The sequence below is a fragment of the Conger conger genome, chromosome 6 (genome assembly GCF_963514075.1).
Source record: "Conger conger chromosome 6, fConCon1.1, whole genome shotgun sequence".
Lineage (NCBI taxonomy): Eukaryota > Metazoa > Chordata > Actinopteri > Anguilliformes > Congridae > Conger > Conger conger.
Genome location: NC_083765.1, coordinates 47129584 through 47155780, shown reverse-complemented (window position 1 = coordinate 47155780; position 26197 = coordinate 47129584). Strand labels below are relative to the sequence as shown.

The following is a 26197-nucleotide window of genomic DNA, read 5'->3' as shown; positions in this document are numbered from 1 at the left end:
TACTTCAATACAGCTAAGATGACTGTTGGAAGGTACTCATTACAAACAAATAGCATATAATCACTTTTTCCACACATATATCCTTATGGTCACTGCAAAGAACCCCTGTAATGAACCTCACCAACTAGGGTGACCAGTCCTGAATTTCAACCATTTGTCCCGCTCCCTGCAACAAAAGAGAATGTCCCGCATTTCAATACTCAGATTTAATACGCTCAGTGATCACTTTATAAGGCAGACCTGTAAACCAGCTTGTGGATGCAAATATTTCATCAGCCAATCATGTGGCAGCAACTAAATGCACAAAAGCATGCAGACGTGGTGAAGAGGTTCAGCTGTTTTCCATACCAAAGAAGAAACGAGACCGGGTGGTTTGAGTATGAGGGTGGCCTGTAGCGTAGTGGCTAAGGCACATGACTAGGACCCACAAGGTTGAACAAGGCCCTTAACCCTGCATTGCTCCAGGAGAGGGTTGTCTCCTGCTTAGTTTAATCAACTGTACATCGCTCTGGATAAGAGCAAATGCCATTAATGTAATGTAATGAGTATCTCAGAAACTGCTCATCTCCTGGCATTGTCATGCAGACATGCATGTCTCTAGAGTTTGCAGAGAATGGTAACAAAAAACATCCAGTGAGCAGCAGTTCTGTGTGCAGAAATGCGTTGTTAATGAAAGAGATAAGGGTCAGACTGGTCAAAGGTGACTGTAACGCAAATACCCACATATTACAATAATGCTATGCAGAAGAGCATCTCTGAACACACAATGCGTCAAACATCTAAGTGGATAGGCTACAGCAGCAGAAGACTTAATAAGTCAAAAAAATAAGCCTAACCAAATAAAGTGCTCTCTGAGTGTACATATTCTTACACAAGTAGGGTATTCTACCATCGCACAAATGTCCCGCAAAATCCCCAAGCTGTCCTGCATTTGGATTATTTGGATTTGGTCAACCTATCACTAATAGCTGAGTTAATAATATTACAATTAATAGTAATATTAACCTAGCTTATATTACACCTGTGAGCAAGCAGGTATTAGAGTTCGCAGCAGAAGTAAGCAGAAGCAGAAGTGGCTAAGTACACAGATCAGTGGAGATAACTGACTGGCGAGACACAAAATGAGACCAAAATATACATCTTATCATGCTTCCAAGAAATTTGTACAAAAGATTTGGCAATGCATTATTAATGATTTGCATATTTTTCCTTTTATAAATTTTGCATCTCCAATCCAACATGAATGGCCAATTTGGAAACTACAGTATGTACAAGCGTGCTCATAAATTCCGCTGCTGCCAGATCTGGATCATCAAGACAACTCCAAAACACGCATTCTCCAAAACACGCATTCTCTGCCAGCTGTAACTTTTCACAGCAAAAGCCGTGCACACACAGAGCAGTGGTGGAGGAGACCCAATCATACACATGCAGAGAGCAAACCACAAGCACCCAAACGGCCAACAGGAGCTGCTCAAGCAGTGATTCCCTCCCATGTATCCCTGCAGGGCTGCCAGCCGCAGTCAGTACTGGCACAGGTCAGACACAGTCTAACTCACCTTGTGCTGAATCATGCGACACTTTCACCAAGCCAGCTACTCTGTAGCCCAAACCATTATTTTTAAATGTCCTCCATTGCATTATTTAATTTCATTGGCAATATATTTATTATTTGGTGTTATATTAAACACTCACTGAGCCCTTTATTAGGAACACCTGTACACCTGTACAATTTAAATGTGTCAAACCTCTAAGTGGATAGGCTACAGCAGCAGAAGACTTAATAAGTAAAAAAAGTAAGTCTAATAAATGCCTAATAAAGTGCTCACTGAGTGTATGTAAGACACCCATTTAGCTACCTGACACATTTAGTCTGTTTTTAATGTCCATCTCTGCAGGTGGGTTGCCTCACTCGTGGGTGCAGTCTGTGACAGATGTTAGCGAGGATATTAGCATAAATTATCTAGGAAATGTTGGCAGCAAAAAACTTCATCCTTCATCCGTGTGCAGGACATCTGCAGGAGAGCATTGTGGGTAGGCGTAGTGAGGGCCAGTGTTTTTTTTTTCTTGAATAAAAACTTTCAGAGTGAAAACCTTCAGAAACTCTTGCAGAGTGACCCTGCTTTCGGATTCCAGGCACAGAAACTATTGCAGAAGAGTGGCATTTGTTTTTTTTCCAAGAATGTCCTATCTAATATCCTGTCTTTTTCTATTGCCAAAAATACAGAAGGAACATCAACCCCATCTGCCTGAAGTATGTATGTATTAAACCTGGTAAAATAAAGAATAATACAATAATTATAAATTATATAAATGTATTTTTATCAAAGTCTCATTCTTTGAATCCCATCCTACCGTCACTGAGTTTCTTTAGACGACATGAAAGCATGTTCTACAGAAATACTTTTCCAATTAAAATCTGAGTGTGAGTGTTCTTATAGTTTGTAAAAAAGATCAAGATGAAGATGAAGAGATGAAATATATGCCAATTAACAAAATAGTTATCTTCTAATTTGAATTATTACATATCTATGTATGCTATACATTGTAATATACTGTAATGGAAAGGGGAAACTGTAGTGAGTCACTAGCTTGTATAATCCCATCAAGTTTACAGTAATGTTGTAGCTAATCACAAATGGTGACCTTTACAGCACTATACCCACTGTGTGTTAGTGTTGGTACCCTAAGACATATTGTGGCTGTGAGTGTATTAGCTTTAACGTGCACTGCAAATTCTTTTTTTTTTAAAGAAAATAATTTAATTTCCATGAAAAAACCATGGCATCTTGTGGTGTCTGTGTGAGTGTGCTGCATGGGTTTATTTAAGTACTTTCAAAAAATCTATATGTTTGTCTTCAATTATATTTGCCCTGTTTGGTCATTGTCAGGCAAGGCCATATCTGGTGATTTAGGACCCTTTCACACCTTCCCTGTTTGGTCCATTTTAACAGAATCGTGCTGCGTTTACTCTGTTTGTCCGGTTAGTTTGGAGATATGCATAACTACCAGGAACTAGCTTGTAGCAAAATGAGTCGCAATCGCCAACTGGGGGTAGCGGACCAGTAGCAGTATTAGGTTGTTGTGTGAATATTAATGAATGTGAATATGTGCACAAGCAGATTCGTTCAAGTGGGACAAGGTTATAACTTGTTCAGGGGGTGTGGGTTCCAATACAATGGTAGGGGAAACACTGGCTAGTTTATCTTTTTGCAGTTGAATTCATGTAACATTAAATACATACCTCACTCGTCTTCTGCGTAATAAGTACACAGAGAATAGATCATAGGCATCCATTAGGGCCCGCCTTCTCTTGTACGTCTCCTCTGAATTGTGTGAAGCAATATGCCTACATTGTTCACATTGTGCTCATACTGTGTTTCCACAGTTCTTATTTCATTAGAACACCAAATCATATATGTAATCTAGGATCACAATCACAATGTGGTGCTCTTACTCCATTATTGTCCACGACAATGTGATATTGTAACCGAATAGATTAACTACCTGTACGATTTGTATCATTTGTTTACAAATTTTGGTTCGCTTAAAGGTACAATAGGTAATTTCTGACTTCTAAAGGTCAAGAGAGGAATAGCAGCAACAAACACCTTCAAACCACAACACGGTGTATCCCTCCCCCTTCTCTGTAAACGCACTGACGTTGAAACACCATTGGCTTTGGCTATTAGAACCATTTTTCAACCAATGAGCTTGAATTATTGTACAGTTATACAATGTTTTGGTATAGAGTGTCGGACCATCAACGGAATTTTGAAACCCAAATTTAAGGACTATAAACACAGGGTGAGTCAACATGCCAGTGATCCTTTTTCAATGATAGGAAGGGATTTACTACAATGGTCCCTAATTACCGATTGTTCCTTTAAGGTTATGTTCCACTGAAAACACATCGTTGGTCTTCCCGAAGATTTTAGGGGTACATACTTCAATTATCATGAGGTATGGACTTGAAAAGATAAATTCTGAGAAAATATAAAAATTAGTTAATTTGTATATTACTTTACATGTCATTTGGCCGACACCTTTATCCAAAGATATTTACAGTTGATGTTTTAGACTAAGTCGGAGACAATGCTCGCCTGGAGAAATGCAGGGTTAAGGGCCTTATTGTGGCTACACCGGGGAATCACCAACCTGACGGGTCCCAGTCATGCACCTTAACCACTACACGACACCAGTGCCCAATAGTAATTTTTCTAGAAATTATGGATTTTTCAAGAAGAAGAATTATGAAATTTCAGGATCTAAGGATGACATTTGTGATGCTGTACTCGCCCCAAAAGCTTATCCATGATAATAGGATGACTATGCACTGAGAGAATCCTGTAATATAGTCCAAAATCAGGTTTTGAGAAAATTGACTCCAAAGAAAGAAATGCTAAATAATTATACTGATTCCACCATAAACATGACGTAATCATTCAAAGAGTGGTGTTATCCTGAAAGTTGAATAGTTGAGGGATGATTTGCTGAAAAGGGTACCACATTTATTTTATGTATTTTTTTAACACGAGACTAAACGGACCTGATGAAAAATGTAATAAAGGAGCAACTTTCTCTTGAATCAGACCAAATCTAGCGAACTATAGATATGAAAGCCACCTTAGAACAGTACTTTAGAAGCTTTTAGCAGCTTATTCTCTTGCTATCGCTAATATGCTTATTCTCTTGTTCTTGTCAATGTAATGTACAAAAAAGTCAATACTGGGACATTTTGGGAAAACAAAACATTTAAAAACCTGTTGTTTCAGCACACTAAACACACTGCTAAAGATGCCTTTGATCTATGAGTTTTCATCTGTCTACCCTTCCTGTGGCTGACTTCACTACTCGTGACGCCTGAAATGCAGGAAATAGGTGTTCCAGCCACAGTCAGGTGAGCCAAGCGACAAACTCCATTGGTGGTTCTGTTGAAATATAAACAAAAAATGGCTCAACAACACCACATTCAAGACCTGTTTCAGAATCGCCCCTACAAAGACGACCTGCCAAGACAGACGTGAAAACTTTTATATTAAGATAAATATACCGTGCACCTCTGATTTTGTGAACCATATTGTTTGTGAAATGCCTGGTTTTCACTGGAGAAACAAATTAGAACTATATCACATGTGACATTAACATATTAATTTGTTATTAAGTGTAAATGTGCTATTAAGTGTAAAAACAAAAGCGAGAAAATATATGTTACATTGCCTTAATTCGTACCTATATAATCATATGTAATTGTAATTGCTGTGCACTTCACTAGTGGTCCATAGTCACTGCTCCATATTGTTCCACTGTGTGTTCGTGGTCATGTCACACACAGGTAGTGTTTTTTCATTGAAGATCTTTAATTATAGCTGGAAATATAATGTGATGGCAACTCCAGGACTGTTCTGTGAGCACACAAAGGAAACCATCCATATGAGCACACAAAACTAGTTTATCAATTATCTTTTGGCCAAAATAATGTCTGTATCATAAATAAATAAATAAATTACGCATACCAAAAGTCGGATTTATTCTCATTTAACACTAAGCCTGGGGCAATATAGCAGGTTAATTAATTTTTCATATGTTTGAATTAATAATTAGTATCATTGTTAATGTTATTATTATTATTATGATTCTTCTTCTTCTTCTTCTTCTTCTTCTTCTTCTTCTTATTATCAACAATAATAATCATACTAATCATAATAGCCATAATAATACATTTTAATACATTTTCCATCCATCCATCCATTATCTTTAACCCGCTTATCCTGAACAGGGTCGCAGGGGGGCTGGAGCCTATCCCAGCATACATTGGGCGAAAGGCAGGAATACACCCTGGACAGGTCGCCAGTCCATCACAGGGCACACACACCATTCACTCACACAATCATACCTATGGGCAATTTAGACTCTCCAATCAGCCTAACCTGCATGTCTTTGGACTGTGGGAGGAAACCGGAGTACCCGGAGGAAACCCACGCAGACACGGGGAGAACATGCAAACTCCACACAGAGAGGCCCCGGCCGACGGGGATTCGAACCCAGGACCTCCTTGCTGTGAGGCGTTAATACATTTTATGTATTATTATTATGATTTTAAAAAATCAAGACAACAAAGGTCACTTTACAGGTAATCAGAATCAGAACCAAATACAGACACACATAGTACAGAAGGAGAAAAAAATAAAAATAAATGGAGGGTAGATGTTGGCACTCAGGCATGTGGTTGTTTCCTTGAGGACATAAATAGAAGCCATTGAAGGATTGCTGTGAGGCAACCCTCTTAAATAGTGGCTGTTCAAATTAAGTTACATTGCTGATTGCAGGGATGCGATTAAAAGAATGAGACTGCATTTACTTGTGTCCAGGCAAGGCCAAAATGGAAATGAGGGTGTTTGTAAAAAAATAAAAAAAAATAAAAAAAAATAAAATAAAATAAAAAAAGAAAAATAAAAAAAAGAAAATGTCACAGCGGGGAGGACAGAGGAACCAAAAGCAGACAGGGGTGCAGAAAAAATGGCAGGTTTAATTGCAAATGCAGGGGCAGACAGAGCGGAGTCAAAAAACAGGCCAAGGTCAAAAACCAGGCAGTCCAACAAGGCAGAGGTACCGATATCCACAACAACCAAAGAAGAGTCCAGGGAAGCAGGCAGGGGTCAAAACCGGAATCGAGATAAACAAGGGCAAGGGCAAGGACTCAGGAACAAGGGCAAGGGCAAGGGCAAGGAAACAAGGATGCTAGAACTGGGGGAAGGAATCAGGGGGCTCAGGACAAGAAAACAGGACAAGATGAACTAGCAGCGTGCAACTGAAAAGGACAGGTATAAATACACAGGGGAAACTAGGCGGGGCATGGGAGTGAGGGCGGTCTAACAAATATACATCAGGTGAGACACATGAAAGGGTAATAGGACAATAACGAGGGGGAAACGAAAACGCGGACTGGATTCACAAAGACACACATGTAATACAAACGGCTCCGGACTAGAGAGTAGACAATTGCAGAGAATCAGGAGATGCAGAGATACAGGGAGACGGGTGCGAATACTTCGCTGAAACGAAGCAAGTAATCAGTGATAGAATAGGGAGGCGGAGTTACAGAACAGTTACAGAATTTTGTTTTAAATTACAAATACCCAAAACTAGTGAATGTTAGTTTGTTAGTTTGATGAACATATTAGTGTGTTAGTATAATTACTACTCTACAAATTCTATGTTAGTTGGGATTAGTATATTAGTGCTATGTACAAACATGAAATGGAGAGAAAGCAGGAAGTAAGGAATGCAAGATTGGAAGGAAGATTGAACACCGGAACTACCGTAAACATCCGAATAGTGGGGCACGCAGACAAGGGAGTGACTGGGCTAGTAAACATTCAGACTCAGACATCACAGGGGAAGACAAGTGCAAAGGCTAATGAATATAAACAGAACACCAGACATGAATAAGAAAAATAATAATTACTGGAATAATGATAATAAACAATGATAAACTAACACACAGAACACAGGAACATAAGAGAAAAACTGTGATTCCCACTCAGAAATTGTTTTTTTGTTTCTTAATTTTTTTCCGAAAAGACCATTTTAATGAAATAAATAAATAAATATGCCAATTTGCGCCAGTTCACGCCACTGCTGGCCATGGTCATATGTCTCCATCGGTGAGGCAACACTTGACTCGGCCTCACCGGAGAATGATAGGAAGTAAGCAGGCTTTCCATTGGTCTCATCACTCTCTAGCGACCACTCCCGGTCAGACTAGGTGCCTGCGGATGCAGGATGGTGCCTCTGCGGAATGGAGTCATCTGCCATCCCCTCCTGAAGACAGCAGGTGGGCTTGCTGGCAGGAGATCATCAAGTTCAGTTCAGCTTGGGGTTCAAAATTGGGCATTTAAACATTTAAAAATAAGAAACGCTGATATGGTACTTTACAGTGATGAGGAGCGTTCTCCATTTGGTAGAGTTCTGGTGCCACGTCACTTTGTGGAAATGTCAGTCTAATAAAAGATCTGGTGTAATGAGCACAGAAGGGGCTTTCCAGCCAGGCTCATCGCTCTGAAGCACAGAAGAGATGTGATTGTTTTACGCGGCATTGCCGCCTCAGCCCTCTGACACCTCTGGGTAATTAAACAGGCCGACCAACTCCGGCTCACAAGTCTGAAAGTGTTAACCAGAAAACTACGGGTGTGCCAAAGCCCTCGGCAGTCCCTAAGGGACAGTTTGTGAAGCTGCTGCCGGGTGCTCCCTGCCAAAATCCATGTGAAGTAGCAAGATATGAGCTCAAAAGTTTACTTCTGGATCATTGCTCCTGAAAAAAAAGATCCTGAATGCTCCTGAAGTTCCCTGGAGTGTGAAGTGCTTAACTTAAAAACTGCACATCCTAATGGTGGCCTACCCAGGCTCTTAATTAACAGCAATGCTCTTAGGACAAGAAAGGTAATCAGTAAGGGGTCATATCAATTTAAATTACCTGACATAATTGTCTCTCTCCCCTCCCCATATAGGATATGGCTCCCATTCAGAACTTACCACAAAAACTGTTCATTGTAACTAATACATTTAAAGTGGTATCTTTTTTGTCGATGTTATGTTTTTTTTTGGTGAAACATACAGTGACCTGCTCAACTACACTGGCACATAACTGAAGAACTGAATGGAAAAATATTTTTAGTAATGAAGGAATGAATGCTGAGTAATTTTGGTTATCTTTAGAAACCATGAAAGGGTTTAAGGTGTACATAAACATACTATAAGCCGTAAACTAGCTGGATGTCATAGAAGCACCAGTCATATCATTGAAGCCCAGCTGACACTATTTGAATATTAATTCATCACTAGAGATGAAAGCCACATCTCTCATCCATATGCTGAATACATTATTGTCACATTCATAATAATTCATATCATGAGATTAATCACTCAGAAGGAAACGACTGAACTCTGGTGCCTTCAGTGAACATTAAACACAGCACAGATTCCAAGAACAATAGATCTTCAAATACAGAAATACTTGAGTGAAAGGTTGTATTAGCACTTTGAGGATGCTGCCTTTTAAATTCCATTTGAGGTCAAAAAATGTGAAGTGATGTTATTATGAAGCAAGTAATAAAGAAATGTAATACTACAGTAAATGTGGGTTAATGAGAAGTGTTTATTATTCTGCAAGGGATTTATAACTTGTCTTGAAACATCAAGTATGTTTCTTAATTACATAAATATCTTGTGCTTCACTTTGCAAAAAATAAATTCATAAATAATAAACTGTAATACTTGAAATGGCTTGGACTAAACTGAAAACTGAAGGTGAGTAGAATATCTGAGATTAAAGTGCATGAAGAGTCAGTTGACCTAATCTAAAACTTCTCGTTGCCAAGTATGCAGACTGTACACTGAAACTCAGACGGCTGAATACATATTGACCATAAGTCTTTTGTGTTCAGACATATTCATATGGTACCATAAATAACAGTGCCAACAAAATAAAACATACCATGCATCCTAAATATACCCAAGGCATTTGGTATAGCTTGTGGATTTTACCTTAATTAAATTCAACATAAATGTTACTGCGCTATGTCAGGGCTTCAGAAAATAACATATGGAACAGACAGAGGGACAGCCCAATATTTTCAACTTGATTTGAAATGCTATATTGTCCACAATGTTTGAAATCTGATCAGTCTAAAGGCAGTTCACTCTGGGGGTTTCAGGAGTGGCTCCTATCACATTTACCCCAGAGCTGTGTATGTTCATTTTACAGACATTTTAACTCTTTTTTTTTGCAGAGGAAAAATAAATAATTTCTGATGAACAAGCAGCCACGACAGCTATTCTCCTGGTGACACGGGTAGAACACGATGCTGATGCCAGCTTTTTGTTTTCAATGCTCAACTGAAATGTTGCTGTGACTGCCTCGTACATTTTAAATCAGACACATAGTACGGATGTCCTTCGTGTTTCATCATCAAACAGAATCTCGGTTTGGTTTGAAGTGTCAATGAAACAGATAAAACAAATTGTTTGAAGTAGAAAAAAGTTGTTCAAAAGTACGCAAACATATCCACCCAAAGGAGATGTAGCGGTTTCCCTAAGCTTGCATCAATGTCAGCGTAAAGCCCAACCCCTTTCTTATTGACATTGCATCATTCTATCAGTGGGTGGAGGTAGCAGTGTAGTATAATGAATAAGGACCTGGGCTTGCAATCCAAAGGTTGTAGGTTCAATTTCCATACTACCCATGAGTAAGAATGACCCACCCCAGACTGGCTCAGCATATATCCAGCTCCATAGATTAATACTATGTAAGAATGCAAAAAAGCTGTCCTAGTCTGGATACAAGTGTCTGCCAGAAATTGAGTGATATAATTACTTGATGCATTCAGTCCATTCAGTTTGAAAAATAGAAGATATCCTCCACAGCATCATGCATGCTAAAGAAATTAGCATTTCTTCAGCATGAACGTGTAGTTCCACATGGTGTCCATATGGTGAAATGATGTCACACTTTGGCTCTCCATTACGTCAAGGTAGTGACCTAACACAAGGTAGTGACCTAATACATTTATTCAGCAATTTATTTATTTTTGTTTTGTTTTTTTTGCTCACTCATTCACTCATTCTCATTCATTGAACTATTTACTTATTTTTTCAAAAAGATAGTGTTGATTAATAATATGTTCTCAGTTCACTGGAACAGATGATATTAGCTTGCATTATTTCACCTTTTTTATTTATAAATCTGGATTTTAATTCAGCCACTGTTTTGACTTCATGTGTAATATTGTGTGTAAGTCATGTGGAGGAGTTAGTTTTCTAAGTGATTTCTCCAGATGTCTCCCGTTTCTCCTCGGCAGCAAGTTGCTGCTCCTGAAGACACACCAGTCATCTCACTTCTCAGGCTGTCACTCTGACATTTACTCACCAAGTCAATTCCTACCAAGATCTGTTTGCATAATTAGAGCGATAATTTATTTATCCTGGAGATACTGTTGCTATAAGCAAATCTCTGGAAGCCCTCTGGAAGAGCTTTTGAAAAAAATCTAAATTTTGAATAGCGGTTTCTGATATTTCTATTATGTGTGCTTTTATAAGATTCACGTAGAAAACAAATGCATATGGTGATAATTAAAGTCTTTGCCTTTATTATAATCAGTCATGGGCTTACAACCAGAGGTCGTGTTTATGTTGAGTACTGTATTTCTCACGCAGAGAAACTGAGCGAAAATGGAGGAAAATAAATACAGTGCATTCTATAAATGCAGATATTGTGACATCTTTTTTTAAAGATGACCCAAACATGAACCGCAGGACAAAAATTACTCCTGTTTATTTGAGCCAACTGTCTTCTGTGTCTAACATTTGTATTATTTATATATCATAATATTTACACAGCATAGTATTGGCAAGATATAGCACATTTGAATGAGAAATAAAAAATGAGAGTCACGCTCTTCTGTGCCTGTTATTTTGGCATTGTAGCTCTCTTGTACAATAACAGGTTATTCATGTTTATCATTCTTGGCCTTTTAAAGTTGTATTTGTATCACTGATCATTTTCTGGCTGTGCAAGTGCATTGCGTTATTATTGTGAGCTTATTATGCCACAAATTGTCCATCTATTTGGATCAAAATGCAAGTGAATTTATGTAAAATGCAGATTTTAACATATCCTGTGTTCCAAAAATGCAATTTTACGTTAGCTAGTGCGGCTGCTGGCAACGTATAACTTTTATAATACAGGAGTGAAACTCTGCAAATGTGTTTTTGCCAAGATGCATTATGTTATATCTGTAAATGATGCCAGGGAAACGTAATGGTTTTACAGAGGTAACCAGGTGGATGAATAAAGGAGGGGTTTCCACCATTTAGCAATGAAGAAGTTGGTTGGTGTCACCTGGTCCGTTCTCTAAATAATTAATTTGCCTATAAGGAAGCCCTGAAATGGTTTCTTTGAAGGAGGTTGAACAGATGGACATCTGAGGAAACTAGCGGTAAGTAAAGCATGGGGCTTTGACATCACCTGGGTATACGCCATATGCCAGTGAACTTGGCAGCCCTGTGCTGTGCTCATTCTCATAATGTATTTTACTCTAGCATCTGCCTGCGTATAGTAACTCACTGCCATTCCATACCTGTGGCAGCACTTGGCACAGTTCATTCTACTTAGAGTGTATGTGCCTGTGTGCGTGTGTATGTGTGTGTGTGTGTGTGTGTGTGTGTGTGTGTGCGTTTGTGTGTGTGTGTGTGTGTGTGTGTGTGCGTATGTGTGTGTGCGTGTGTGCGTGTGTGTATGTGTGTGTGTGTGTGTATGTGTGTGCGTATGTGTATGTGCGTGTGTGCGTGTGTATGTGCGTATGTGTGTGCGCGTGTGTGTGTGTGTGTATGTGTGTGCGTGTGCGTGTGTGTATGTGTGTATGTGTGTGTGTGTGTGTGTGTATGTATGTGCGTGTGTGTGCTTGCGTGCAATTTTTGACTTTTTTCAGTATGTCTGCCAGACTCGCCAGACTTGTGCTTTGAATCAAAAACTTTACCTCATTTAACATTTAAAAACTGACACATTCAGTATAACTGACCTCAGATAATAATAATAATAATAATAATAATAATAATAATAATAATAATAATAATAATAATAATAATAATAATAATAATAATAATAATAATAATAATAATAATAATAATAATAATAATAATAATAATAATAATATTAGAAACTATTTCCACTACTCAGATTTAATTGACCCAAAAGTGTCCACAACCTGTGAAAGAAAGGGGGGACTCAAACAAGTTAACTGAATGACCGCCCACCCTGCTGGCTGTTTATAGGTCACAAGCCTCATATAGTTTATGGCCTCATAATAATGGAAGGGTTTAAAATTAGGGGCTGATGTTGTTGCACTTCATGTTGGTCTATTTCAGCAAAAATAGCAATATTATAACTGTTTTGCATTGGCTATGGCAAGAATACTATGTTGGCTTATAATACAAGCATTACAGACATCAGCATGCATCACTCACACACTACAGGGCCTGACATCTTCAGGAACTGTCAAGCAGCATTTTGATCATATCCAGAGATGAGCCAGTCTGAAAATGCAGATAGATCTTTAGTATGCTGGCATCCTTTCAAAGATATCCAGATATTTAATACATTCATCGCCATCACTCTCTCTCACTCAACAATGAGCACAACTCTTAAAATCTCAAATGTAATTCAGCGATAATATAATGATATAGCAAACTTAATTTGTCTGACGCACCCTTTATTAAATTGATCATTCTTTCACATGATTGATTGAAACATTTGACCATGAAACTTGTATGGCTTGGTTTTTAGTTTTTTCCACTTAATTTGGCACAATATAACACCCTCCATGTCCCATATAAATGTCATAATATAAAAGACATAATGAATGGCACGGATGGTCATGTGGTGTGCTGTCCCAAACATGCCATAAATTGCATTACGGTGACATTCATTTTAATATGTCAAGGCCATTTTCACTTGACATATACAGTGTACTCATCAAAGACAAGATCTGTGGTGCTCCCGGTATCAAGATGGCATTTGCCATTTTTCTCCCCACAATGCATTGCTCATAAGCAACACCATGAACTCTGTAGCTAAGTCATAAAACTAAAGAACATGGCTTCTTCAAATTTAAAATGTTAGAAAATTGTAGTTCTTCTTTTCTTTTTTTGTGTCTTGCACATTATTAAGATATGGACATATCTCAAAATGTGCTGCAATGGCTTTCTAAATATGCTGCTTAAAATGAGGAACAAAGCCCCACATGGTGGGATTTATAGTGCCATTGAGGGGCTCACAGTTACTGCTTGAACGGTCGATACCTGTTCAGCGATGACATATGTTAGTCATAGGCATTACACCCGCCCGCATGCTACATGATCTTAAAGCACTCTTCTCCTCCCCCCTCCGGCATGGACGCACTACAGTCCTCTTTAATCATGAAGGAGAATTCACTCCACAAATGACAATCAGACAGTTAAGGTGGAACATTTATTTTACTTCTTTTTTTTTGCAGGAGAACATTGCTTGGTAGTGAATCTCTTACTAGGAAATTACATTATTTTATGTAATTATTTTCCTATTATTTTTTATGACAGCACAAACTACTATATTACATTTTGTTTATATCAAGCTAGGAAATGTAATAGTAGTAGGATGGAGAAAATATTTGTTGTAGGACCCTAATCCTACAGTAAAACATTCGTAGGTAAGATTTATAAAATGTGGGCAAGAAGAGAAGGCTGGTGAATGATCTGGTGATGATAGCTGATGAAGACTGTGGAGGTGCCACATGTGACAGCTCTCCTGTGGCAGCCCACACAGACGGGCATTTCTCAGTAGAAATACTGTGCGTGGATCAGCACAAGGAGAGCTGCAGTCTCACTGTATTTGTCATCATGCCAAAATACTGTTTAGAAAATTGTCCACTGGCTTTTCTTACTAAACTGCACATAGCACTCATTAAATAATGATACAAAGCAAAATGCACATACTTCTAACATCTCATTCAGATATTTCATACATTCAGTGTGCTCCCTCTGTCACTCTGTCTCAAAGTTTTTAAAACACACCTCCAATTACACCCAAGTTCCCAAGTGGTATTGCTATATTTTACTGCTGTGGATGAGATTAAAATTGGTCCTTTGGACCCAGTGGTGGACATACAGGTTAAAACTCCACACAGCTTCGGCTGGTGACATTTAGGTTTAATGCAGTGTGAATGATTGTAGTATCATTAAGCCTTAATTCCTCAATAGCCAGATATGAACTCGCTAAGGTTAATCCAAATGAGTCTGGACTTAGCTAATCAGACTTATGTTCTCGGCCCAGTCTGTCACACGCATTAGCCAGACTTAGGGAAGAGGAAATAAACTTCTTGGCAGTGTCGTGGCGGTTTTCAATTTCGGGGAACGGCGACAGGAACCTAATGCGTTCCCTCATACCGCCGCTGCCGGTGTCCAATGAATCATCCGGGGCTCGAACCTACAACATGCACTTCATCACAGAACATATGCATACATCATATCACTCAGTAAATCGATTCTGTCGGTAACCCTACCCGACACCCCCCTCCACCCGCTGGGGGGAGAAATTAAACAATGGAAGTCAATAGCGTGACAGCTTGACACATTGAGCCGTAGAGAAATTGCAGTGCCCGGGAATAGTGGGGATGAACAGCGCATTCCCACACCAGCAAACCTCAGCATTCCATCCAGGAAAGCAATTACGTGGCTTTTATATGAGGTGCCCTACACGCTCCAGTCTTATGACGAACAAAGAGACATTCTTGGACAAAGACAGACAAATGTATGTGTGACAGGAAACAAGCACATTGCCGTGCTGGAGCGAGCATACCTTTGGGATAAGGCTTATTAAAAGCACCCTGCTATTAACCTACCTGCAAAAAGAAAACCCAGGGACATTTTGCTTTGAACATGCAGTTACCAAGGAATTATAAATCTGTCTTTAAGGGCTATTAACTTAGCCTTGGTGTTGGTGCACTCCACTAAACACCTTGGCAGGAACTATTTTAAATTAATTTAAAACTCAAATTGGACTCAAATTAGATGCTAAAGGTAAGTGGTTGAATGCTGGCCAAGGGTTCCAGCATACTTCAGACGCAGTACAGATTGTTAGTTTAATACAAGCCCTGGAGTTATTCTTTATTGATTTAGGAAAATATGCAACAGCAGGGCGAGTAATTCAGAAGAAAGGCAAATGTGGTACGACAAAGCCACAATTTTCAAATGAGGAAAAAAAGTGTTGGGGTCAGGTTCTGTGTTTTTCTGTATGTTTTGTCTGAGTTCTTAGTGTTTTTGTTCCTTGTTACCCTCTGTGACCTGTTTCCTGCTCCATTCACCTGCTCCATTTCAGCTGTGTCCCATTTTCTGTCTACGCCTCCCCACTCCTTTTATGTACTTCATTCCTGTCTCCTGTCATTGATTCCACCTGTTTCTTGTTTAGTGCTTGTTAGTAGTGTATTTAAACCTGTTGTTCTCAGTTTCTTGTTGTCTTTCTGTTCCCTACCCTGATTCTAGCTCCCTCTACCCTCTATACTCTACCCTCTACTGGTTTTTATCTCTGCCTGGTTTTCAGACTCTGTTTTGGATTTTTGGATTTGTATCTTTGCTTGTCTGTCTTCTTGGGTTTTGAACTCTGTTTTTCTGATTACACTCTGCCTACCCTGCAGTTCTCTGGTTGTTCCCATGTTGGATTCTCTGCGGGTCAGCAACTTTTTCACCTGCAATAAGGGAACAGTTTTGTCTCAGACTATGCCGATAGATTTTGGCTGTTGGCGCACACCTCCAATTTTGGCTGCAAAGCCCTCTGACCTGTTCTGGAGCTGACTTTCCGAGCACATTCAGGATCATTTTCCTTTCGGGGATCTCCCAGACTCTGGAGGCGTTTACAGCTTCAGCTATTAAAATTGAGTCCCGGCTGGACTGGCTGCTAAATTGGCAGACCCAGGTCTCAGTGCTGCGCTAGGTCCAGCTTCCTGCTTCACCCTAGACCCCAGTGCTTCACCAGGCCCGCTCTGTTTCTTCGCTCTAGATCCAGCTTCCAGTGCCATGTTCCAGCATCCCGTCTCCTGCTTCGCTCCAGACCCAGCTCCCAGAACCACGCCGGGTCCAGCTTCCTGTTCCTTCCCAGGTCCAGCCTCCCGCTTCGCTCCTCTAGGCCAGACTCTGTCCTCTCTGGTTCCTCTTTCCCGAATCCTGACATAAAACAGATGACAATTTTCCCCATTAAATGGCCAATGGCAATGGTAAAAATACAGGGCTTAATAACCCAGCAATTTTACCAGTCAGGAGTGTGTATTCTCTAATGCCTGTATTACAGAGCAACATTCCTGGGAACATTTAGGGTGGTACATGGTTGAATATACTGAACTTTGATGATTCTAACTTTGACGTTTTGCGACTTTTGGCATTTACTTCATATATCATGCAGAATGTTTTCCCCTGTTATCTTTTTAAACAATTACTAAATAATCAGATTTATTGTAATTTTAAGGTAAACTCATGATCAGAACAGTCTTGGGTGGCAGTGTAGTTAATAGTTTGAAAACAGGACTTATAATCTGAAGGTTGCAGGCTCGATTCCCAGTTATGACACTACTTTTGTTCCGTTGACCAAGCTACTTAACCTGAATAGGTTCAGGACAATATTCAGGTGTATGAATGATCCTGTGTGAAAATGCAAAAGCTGTGTTTATATCAATGTGGATAAGAACACCTGCTAATTGTGCTTTATGCAATGCAAAAGTTTGAATGTATAAACATACAGTACACTATAGCAGTGCGCCATGGAGAGCAGAGAGAATTCAGGTTTTCATTCCAACCGATCACTTCACCTCATCATTAGTTTTGTCCTCACTGGCTGACGAGGTGCTAATTGGAAATCAGCATGTGTAGTGTCCGATTGGAATTAAAACATCTCGGACTTCCATGCCCCATGATTGGACAAAACTACACTATACTGTCTCTCAGTAGGGTTATGCATATCTATGTCTGTACTGGAAATTAGTTCTAGTCATAGAGGTTGTCAGGGACATTGAACATAATGCAGCAAACAACATTATTAACAGAACATCAGCAGCAAACAGAAAGTCTTCCATGGCATACTAACTGTTTCAAATGTGTATCTTGATTAAAGTCATTTTGCCAGTCTTTTTTTCCTCAGAAGTACAGTCATTTCTGACATAATTGTCCAATGAAAAAAATATTAAGCCACAGACTTGTTTGCAACACCTGCATTGCAGCAGCAATCCATTAAACAGTACCTGCTGTGACGTTGAACCATTATGTTTCACTCACTGCCTCAGTAACTCATTGAATATGTATTTCAACTGACCTGATTGGACTACTGATGTTAAATCTGAGATAAATAAACAAACAAACAAATAAATATGAATATATATTTGTATTTATTTATTTAATGGCAAAGGCTATTTAAGTCGTTCTGTTTATCCAGAATTCACTGGATATTAAATCCGGTAGTTTCAAAGATCAAATGTTAAATAACTGTGAATCAGGCACAGACAAACTTGGCATTTAACGTTTAACATTTAAACATTTAATTAATTCAGCTGTGAAAGAAAGTAACAACTTGAACTTGAAGACCCATGGAAACATTGGTCTTTGCAGCACTCGGGAAACCATGCCATTCAACCTTTGTCTAAATGAAAACACTGAAAAGAATGAGTAAAATATAATGTGTTGTGTACATTTAGTACATTTTGAGTTCACTGACTTCTATCCTTTTGCCCAATTAAAAAGGATTGGAGGCTAATGATACACATAGGCTAGGGTTAAACATTTCAGTCCATATTCCAGGTCATTTTAAAATAATTAAAATAACTCATTTTATTAATTTAAATAATAAAAAGCAAAAAGCAAAAACAGTCATACATGTAGTTGAATTTAATTGCCCATTGAGTGTCATCTAATCAAGCAACAGTTTGATGGGCATGTCAATTAGCTACATACGTATCCCAAGCAGCATTAGACAACCTCCGCCCGTAAAGTCCTGTAGGGTCTATTGCTTCTTGTACTACCTGAGGGCTTAATGGTATTGTTGAAGACATTACTTGGACAGGAGGTCAATTCACCTGGTGCTCCTGGTGTAGAGCATTTGCTAATTGAAAGGAATCTCTAAAGCCTGCCTGGCTGCTGCTACCCAGCATCCTATCTGCACAGTCCCCATCCAAAGGTCAATTGCAATGACATTCACGTGTTTCTAAAATTAACTCCAGATATCACACAGTGACAGTTTATAATGTTAAATGCTAAAAGAAACATACATAGCATATGATGCACTGATGCATCCATATGTTGGTTATTGGCCTCCCCGCCAAGTCACAGATCATCATACACAGTATTTTTCTATAGCTGAAAAGCAGAAAGATACATGATAAAGAAAAACAAGATGCACATAATAGAGCAAGATCTTACAGTAGCAGTCACCATTTTCCGTCCAGTGGCAGCCATTGCAGTGGGTGGCCTTTCTAGGTGCCAGAGGCTGTAATTGGTCAGCGCTTGCATTCAGGACCTCCTGGGGAGAGCGATGTTGTTTGTCTTTCAGATGATGCATTAAACCAACATCCTGACTCGCTGTGATAATTACAGGTCTCCCGGTACTCATAGTACTAGTAGGAGCGTTAACCCCAGTGTCCAGGTTTATAAAGTAATTCTCCCACACTGCCACATATACATCACCTGTTTCTCATCAGATAATTGCTTATTCTATCCCAGCATGCATTGTATAAGAGGCAGGAATACACCACGGACAGGTCGGTAATCCATCACAGGGCACGCACACCATCCACACACACTCATACCTACAGTACAGCCAATTTACAGTCTCCAATTTTTCTAATATTGATGTCTTGGACTGGACTGTTTGGATTCATTTATTAATTTGTTTATTTATTTTTTCATTATTGATTCCTACTATTATCTGTTTCCCAATCGGGCAACCCAATCACCAATTGTGTGTGAGTGTGAGTGTAATCCCTTGTGTTTCTCAGCTGCCTGTAAGGACGTATCCAGCGGTAAGGAGCCTCTGAAACACTAGGTATCTAGCTGTAAGGAGCCAGGCCTGTGAAACACTAGGTATCTAGCTATGAGGAGCCAGACCTGTGAAACACTAGGTATCTAGCTGTAAGGAGCCAGACCTGTGAAACACTAGGTATCTAGCTGTAAGGAGCCAGGCCTGTGAAACACTACATATCTAGCGGAAGGCCACAGGACTCCTCTTCTGTGCCCTCCGGAGCATCTTAATGATGAGAACTCATCATGAGCAACAGGCTAGCCACTGTCCAAAACAGATTAATGCCCAGCAGATTCACAAATAAATAAACCTCATTTATTTATAATCATATTACAATAATAAAATACACCGGAACACATTTTGAAGCATCCCTATAGATATTAGATAGACAAGGCTAGACATATTTGAATTGCATTATATTGTGTTTATATATTTTCTTGTTTTTCTTTTTGGTATGGCTGTAAGCTTTGAATAAATATGTTTCCTTGCCTGTTGAGTCAGCCATAATAAGTGAGAGTTTTTTAACGTAAATTGAGACCTTGACGCACTGTGCCATTTACGATAAGTACTTGTCAATTATAAATTAGGGATGTTCTTTAAGGGGGAGCTGTTTGAGATTGCGCCATCTTGCCTGAGCCAATCACCAGTGAAGCCTCCTGACATGAAACAAAATGGATGGCAACAAGTCCTCCAACAAGTCCTCCAAAAGGCTGATTCCTTCCTTTGTGAGTCCATAGAAGTAGCAGCACGGTATAGCATTTCAGGATCTGGATGTGTAGCCATAATTTTACTGGTTCAAAACCAGGGAAGGCCAAGGCTTTGACACCTTCGAGTGAGGCACCAACCATGAGCTGCCTCCATATTTTTCCAGCTGAAGATAAGGCCTGTAAAAACAAGACTTATATGTCATCCTGGATAAGGGGTTTTCCACTAGCAGATGAAGTAAAATAACGACCCTGTCACAGGCCTGTTAGGAAGAGCACTATAAAAAGCCTGCCAACATCTACTTTTACACCCAGTTGCCGTTATGTACCATTTACCAATCCGTGAGACATTGTGGTCTACAAGACAGTACAGTACGGTTTTCCATTCGTTTTATACCATTCAGAAGGGACGGCTAACAATGGTAAAGCACTGGGAGTAGCAAGAGCGCAGTGAGGTTTTTTATTTATTTCATGCCCCGCAGCCCTTGTATTCACCTTGGTTATACTCCCTCTAACCTCCTGCCTTTTTCGCCATCTTATCCCACTCAAAGAGGAGAGCAAAATATCAGACATTTTAGGAACAAATTCAGTAACTGCAATTATGGGTATGCAAGGAGGAAGTGACATCACAGCGGTGACCCAATCCATGACAGTGGGGGTGGAGGTGAATTTCATTCATGTTTTTGAAGTTACAGTAATTCAGCCAGTCTCTTTAGTGAGTCATAACATGGAAGTCATGACCAATTTAAGTGAAACAGGATTAAACACAGGACTGTTGGATCAAATTATTGGATTCAAGTGCTGCAGTTCTATCGTTTTTTTACTCAACTGCCAGAAATATTAATTGACCATTGAGAATGTGTGTTACACCCTAGCCTTATTATATGCATATATTTGAGTAAGAGACACAGAGTCAATGTCAATATGTACAGTGCGCTATTCTATATTTTCCCAGTGTTGAACTGATTTGGCAAAAAGGCGATTATGAAGCATTGTCATAATACTATATCACAACCAATAGACAACCATGTGTATGGGAGAGAGCGATGCAGTGCCAATATGTAGTCATGCAAATTTAAACGGGACAGAGAGATAAAGAAATAGAGAGAGTGAGAGTATATGAGAGAGAGAGAGAGAGAGAACATCACGTGTAGGTGATGCAACGCAAAAGAAACACTGTGTGCCTCTTCATCTCCTCTGTCTCAGCAGCTCCTTAAAGTGATCACTCTGATTCCTGCGGAGAAGTGCTCACTCGAGAGGACAAGTGAGTATTGTGGAAGTCCGTTCTGGATGGCATCCATTCATTTGTCACCACAAGCCCTGGCCCAGACTCTTTGCTCAGCACACAGCTGAGCACACAGACTGCAGGAGTTCTGAAGAGCTCCACTGGAAACCCAAATGAACTTCTGGAAAATAAGTTAGACCACAAAAACCTAAAACAAAACTTTTGCTTTGCGTATGTTGGAAACCCCAGACCCATATTTATTTATTTATTTATTTTAACAAAGATGGGATCAGTTTCACATATTAACTTATGTGGCTTCAGTTATATACATAGACAGAGACACTGTTCAAGGGTACAACATCAGTGTCCCACAGGAATAGAACATATAGTTCTTCAGCCAGTTTCCAAACCATTGTGTTAATATTTCACCTCTTTTAAAAGGTGTCTCTCGCCTGCATGTTACCTAGCAACTCGCAGTCAGTGAAAGGTGACATCCTCCACTAAATAAGAATAAATAAAAAGCAAGAATACTACATCGTAAACAGCTTCAGCACCAATAATTGCTGTTATTTACCCATCATTAGATTAATTCTGTGAATTATACCATATAATTTATATTCTGTTATTAAAGTTATTCATATTTATTTTATTAGACCTATTAAGTCTTCTGTTGCTGTAGCCTATCCACTTACAGGTTTGATGTGTTGTGTGTTCAGTAATGCTCTTCTGCATACCACTGTTGTAATGTGTGGTTATTTGCGTTACTGTCACCTTCCTGTCAGCTTCGATCATATGGTCCCTCTCCTCTGACCTCTCTCATTAACAACGTGTTTCTGCCTGCAGAACTGCTGCTCATTGCATGTTATTGTTTTTCACACCATTGTCTGCAAACGGTTCAAATTGTCTGCAAAATCCTAGGAGATCCTCAATTTCTGAGATACTCAGACCACCCTATATGGCACCAACAATCATTCCATGGTCAAAATCACTTAGATCACATTTCTTCTCTATTCTGAAATTTGGTCTGAAAAACAGCTGAACCTCTTCACCACGTCTGCATACGTTTATGCATTTAGTTGCTGCTACATGATTGGCTGATTAAAGATTTGCATTAACACGCTGGTGTACAGGATTACCTAATAAAGTGGTCACTGAGTGTATATCTTTTCAGGTATGCTTGTGCATGTCATTTAAATCTGTGCATGCATGCGTGAATGTATGTGTGTTTACATGTGGCCATGCATGCGCATGCTTGTGTGTGTTTGTGTGTGTGCATGCGTGCGTGAATGTCTGTGTGTGTGAGTATGTGTGTGTGTGCCGGTGTGAGTGCCTGTGTGTGTAATACTGGCGAGAGAGACATGTTGATTTCTGAATTCAGAAGAATATGGTTGTTTTATTCCCTGATGGGCATAGTCATTCCTGCTGACATTAAAGAAAGACTTTAACCATTTTTCTTAAACTGTATACTTCAGTTGAGAAAAAGAGTAACTCCTCAAATCATTGTTGAAGTAATGTGTACATTTGTAAGAGAACATTGCAGGACAGCATGCATTGTGAGTAGTCTGAATAGCCCTTCAGCCCTGGTTTTCTAACGGCAGCCTTTCACAAGCAGTCAGAATGATTTTGGAAGGCCTCCAAACACTGCGAGGTAGAGAAAGAAATCCTTTTCGACATTATACATGCAGTAAGTTTTCCAACATCTTCACAAATTTGATAAGTGAAAATTAGAAAATCGGTACGCTCTCATTTGACCAGCAGCTGAACTTTCCTGCCTCTTTAATTATTAATGAGCAGCTTAAATGGACTGAAATTGTGGCTGATTACTTCCAATTTGCATCACTGTACACTTTAACGTTATTTTGCTGGAAATGATTAGATTAAAGAAATGAAATGTTCTACACAAAAGCTCATTGCAGTTCTCTAAACCACAAACCTGTAAGTCAGTACAAATGTTCTTGTGAATTAATCTTCCTGAATTGTAACTTTCCCATTCTTGTTTAAATTTACAAATTAATTCAGAATTGAAGTCAAACCAATATTTGTTGTTTAAACTGTGCATGTACACAGCCAAATGCTGACTGCAGAAATCAGCTCTAATAGAATTCATTTGGTCCCTCATGGAAACTCTTGTAAACTCTGTTTGAAGTTGATTTAACACTCAGAATTTCTCTGTGATGTGTTTATTTCTCGACAACACAAGATCCCTAAATGCATTGAAATGTGAATAAGCTTTTTATTTATTTATTTATTTATCAATTATTTTTATTTTTTATGCCAAATATTTTATGCATCCTTCCATTATCTAACTCACTTATTCCTGGCCCAAGTTGAAAATGAAGTAGATCTGACATATAATGAAAAGCCAGTTTTGTATATTTCATAATAAAAAATTATGGTTGTTCTGTGCATCTACAATGTATTCATGTTCAAATGTAATTGTGGCTGGCTTATAGTCTAACTGCTATATGTCAGGAATTTGCGGTGTAAGAGATTGTGGGTGGTAAACTGATGCATAAACTGATGCGAATGCAGTAAACTGCCAGTGAAAAGATGTGCTGTCACAGAAGGGAGACCACAAAAAAGTAAAACAGTCCCAGGGGCAAGTTATTCGGGAGTGTGTGGGGGGAGGGGGAGGGTGCTTTCAGGCTCCGAGACTTTTTTCATGGGAGTAGGGTCAGTTCTGAAACAATGGAATCCACAAGGAGTCTTGAAGCAGGTTGTTCTCTGTCTTTTCTCTGGTCAGAAGCCCCTTGATTCTCTGCTGTATACAGTACTGCCCATGAATTGTGGGCCTGTGTCACACGCGTGACTTTAAGTGGCCGTGGGGCGCAGTTGTGGTCGCTGAACGGTAATTGCGTGACCTTGGTTCAGCAGAAGTACAGTAAATCCAGGAGCAAACATGAAGTGCCCCCACCCACACCCTCTTCCCCCAAACCCACCCACCCCATCAAGTTCTGTATTACTGAGGAGGATGCTGACCGGGGTCTTTCTCATCTTAAATCACAGAAACTGAATCTCACCCAAAACCATCCAACTGTCAATGACAGAGGCAGAGTCAAAGCACAGAATATATGGGGTGAGGATCATAGTCAACCTGCACCTTCTGGTAGTGATGGACTGGGAATCCAGAAAAGGCTTGGCCCCTGATTGCCGTCCCATTTCCCCAGGACTGCCAAATTAATTGTCAGTCATATTGAAGTAGCAGCTCCAGTGTTTGTGCAATCTTTCCTCAATGCTATATATATATATATATATATATATATATATATATATATATATATATATATATATATATATATATATATAGTAAGCAAGACCTTTATTAGGTATTTATTAGACTATTTATTTTTTACTTCTACTGCAGTAGCCTATCCACTTAGAGTTGTGTGTTCACAGATGCTCATCTGCATCTGCAATGTGTAATTATTTGCGTCACTGTCAGCTTTGACGAGTCTGGCCATTCTCCTCTGAAATCTCTCATTAACAAGACCTGTCTGTCTACAGAACTGCTGCTCACTGGAATTTTTTGTTGTTTTTTTGCACCATTCGAGTGTGCGTGAAAATACCAGATCAGCAGTTTCTGAGATATTCAACCACCACCATTCTACCACCAACAATCATTCCACAGTCAAAGTCAAATTTTTTTCCCATTTTGATGTTTGATGTGAACATTAACTGAAGCTCCTGACCCATATCTATTGTATGCAGCACTGCTGCCACACAATTGGCTAAATAATCACATGAATAAGTAGGTGTAATAAAGTAAAATAAAGTGTGAGTTTATCTAGATTTTTTCCCTTGATCTATGACTCTGTAATGAAATCATATGATTGCATATACTGCCATTGTGCAGTTCCCATTTCACTAATAGACCGTCACTCTTCCAGCTGCTGCTGTCAAGCTGACTATACTTGAGGTCTTTCATGTCAAAACAACATGGGTGGAGTTGTGAGCACTGAAACAAACAGCGTGGGATGACGTGCGGACACCCCCTAGGGCTGCGGAGATGTTCCTGTCTGAAGCAGGGGAGTCACAGTGATGCACACGGGAGTATCCTAACACACCCAGTGCGATCCGAAAAAGAAGGGGGGGAGCGAGGCTCCAGGCTGGACACGTCCAACCGTGCGCGCAGCGAGCGTCTGGGGTGACCCCGCTTCCCGCCCGCGCCGGAGAGTTAACGATTCGATACGCCATCCCAGCAGCCCCCTCCGCGACACCAGCCCTCAGCCACAGCCGCTGGGGACCGTGTCTCTTACAGATCTTTCCGGACCACTCTACAGCCTCTCCGGATCGATACGCCGGGCTCCAGCTGAAGCAGGCTGTCTGGAGCGCAGGTGACGGGACGCAGGAGCGCCGCCGCGATCATGGCTGGTCAAGCTCGCGTTCGCATCTGCGCTCGCTCTCTATGGAACCACCGTGTTAACGGAGTCTGTCTTCTTACACCCAGAGAGGATCATAAGTTCCTCCTGTTTGCCAATACAGAGACACCCATTATTTTTGATGTCAGTTTCACATTTTTAACTGACAGTGGATTTATAAAAAGCCCAGCCTAGAAATGGCCTGAACCACATACCTGTGTCTAGCTGAAAAATGATGAAAATTACTTTGCATGAAAAATCTGCGAATTCAGAGCCTGTAGGACGATGTGGTTGATGTGGATTCATAAAGTGTGCTCTAATG

General features: G+C 39.8%; 1 long non-coding RNA gene across 2 annotated transcripts in view; it reads right to left on the bottom strand.

Moving 5' to 3' along the window:
• Positions 1–18989: 18989 nt before the first annotated feature.
• LOC133131440 (uncharacterized) overlaps positions 18990–26197 on the bottom strand; it is a 63353-nt gene continuing 56145 nt past the window's right edge. For both annotated transcript variants that reach the window (XR_009709017.1, XR_009709018.1), the window contains exon 3: positions 18990–19090. This is a non-coding gene — a long non-coding RNA (uncharacterized LOC133131440). The remainder of the gene's footprint in view (positions 19091–26197) is intronic.